Here is a 2,247-nt window from a genome sequence, read left to right as displayed (position 1 = left end):
TGCTACAACCCCTTTCACCCTTTCACAAGTAAAAACAATACCTTTCACAAGCCAAGCTCCGGAGATATTAATGTTTTCCATGTCTTCGATCATTGAGACTTTAAGAATAACAAATATGATTTCCCTAGCTATTTTAAGAAATAAAATATGGAAAGGGGTAAAGTAATTTGAGATAAAATATGGTCTTAGCGAATTGGAATAATCTTCATGATGTCTTCATCGAAGTCTTCATTTGTAGCATTCTGTAGAGACCATTTGCATCATTCTAGAGAAAATGTTTCAGAATTGATGAATCATGCAGCTTGGATTGCAGTGCAATGGCAGCGTTCTCAACGTTCTAGAGACCGAAACCTTTGGTCTGACACTGCAATATTCTTCAGCATCCTTTGCAGCATGTTTCAACAATGCCAAGTGTGCAATCAATGCAGCTCATAGGTATCAGTCTTCCTAATGTTTCTTAGAGGTATCGCTCTTCTTGACGCTACTTAGAGGTATAATATAGTAACACAACTTAGAAATATAACATTATCTGCTTCAGAATAATAACGCTCCATGCTCCAAAATAATAACGCTTCATGTATCAATGATAATAATGCTTTGAATGCTCCTGAATAATAAGCCAACCTCCATCTCTTCTCCATATCTTCGGAATGTCGCGCATGCCATGTATTGGTCAGTGGTGGAAGATCACGCACAAATCTCTTTTCCAACAGAGAAGTAGGCTGGGATGGAGCTTTTGTCCGAAGAATTATTTTTTTCTTAGTTCTCTCATTCATCGTAATCCCTAGTAACCGTGGGGATCATTGTTGGAGCTCTCTAGGATGAGAACTTGATGATTTTTAAAAAGCTTGAGCTGGGTGTTGTGAATTTTGCATTTAATGAGGGTATTAGGAACTCATTTCCTATATAAAATTCAAAAACATTTCAAGGTTTGAATGAAACTTTTCAATGGCTCAAGTAGTATAAGACTGGTACAAGGAAATGCATGTAATTATGTGTTCCTATCTCACAATTTTTATCCTCACCACTATTGGATGCTCCCTCGAGATAATATTGGCTTACGGCCTCTATTTGAATCCCACTCTGGTGGTTAAGCAGTACGAGTTCTAGCGTTTGATCACAAATTTCATCTTCTTTTGGAGAATGGATTTGGACTTTCTGTTCCACATGTTTTTCCTGGCTCAGTATTTCAAACTCCTTGAAGAGAACTCCTTCAGGGAAAGGACTGAAAACTTATTCTATATGTTGTTATTTTGAGGAATCATGCTAACTGCAATCGTTTTAATAGGCGGCATGATCCCATATCTTTCATAGTCTTTTTCCAAAATCTCATTTCTTAGCAATTCTTTGATATTTATGATGGTTTACATGTGGAGTAAACACAATCCTTTTGTCCTTATTAGTTTCCTCGGTCTTTTCACATTTATTGCACCATACTTACCATGGGTGCTTCTTGGATTCTTTGTACTTGTTGGGAGCATCCCCTAGGTTGATCTATTGGGAATGGTTGTTGTCATGCATACTATTTTCTGAAAGATGTTTATCCTATTATGATTGGTCGTCAACTTCTAAAAAATCCTTCGTTCATCAATTCAATGTTCCCTGATGAAAATGTTGTTGTTCCACCTGCGGCTGCGAGAATCCCTGCTCACGGGCTTCACCACGAATCTGTTAAAACCATAGAGCTTCTACCTCCGCTTTAAGCTTTCCCCACTTGCCACAATTCCATCAGTGATTGATGTAGATGCTTTCAACATTGGTACACAAAGGTGGTGGCCTTTGGATATATATATATATATATATATATATATAGATAGAGAGAGAGAGAGAGAGAGAGAGAGAATAAAAATTGAAAGGCAACATGGAAGATTTGAAGATAGATTTAACAAAGTTGCTACAAGAAATGCGTACTAATGGCAACAGGGTAATAAAGGAAACTCATGATAAGAAAAAAAGAAATCTTAATCATGATTTCATAGACTCTAACATTGGATTGAAGACCCACCATGTTCCAAATATTGATATGAGGAAGTTTGATGGCAAGGATCTCGTAACATGGATACTACATATGGAGCAATATTTTGATCTCCATAATGTGTAAAAAACACAAAAAGTACGAATTGCAACTATATATTTGGAACCAAATCAGTTTTTATGGTATATATGGCTTTTCTCTTGTAAACAAATTATCACTTGGGAAATTTTTACGAAAGAAATGATAGCACATTAGGAGGATACTAAAAGAAA

At 36.4% G+C, this 2,247-nt stretch overlaps 1 pseudogene; it reads left to right on the top strand.

Annotated features, from left to right (window-relative positions):
* The first annotated feature begins 948 nt into the window (after positions 1 to 948).
* Positions 949 to 1,703, top strand: LOC149138912 (derlin-2.1 pseudogene; annotated as a pseudogene).
* Positions 1,704 to 2,247: the final 544 nt, after the last annotated feature.

Source organism: Pinus tabuliformis, chromosome X (assembly GCF_031772625.1).
Source record: "Pinus tabuliformis cultivar Carrire ecotype Pingquan chromosome X, CPIR1, whole genome shotgun sequence".
Classification (NCBI taxonomy): domain Eukaryota; kingdom Viridiplantae; phylum Streptophyta; class Pinopsida; order Pinales; family Pinaceae; genus Pinus; species Pinus tabuliformis.
The sequence above is the reverse complement of the archived record's forward strand: the minus strand, read 5'-3'. Positions and strand labels throughout refer to the sequence as shown.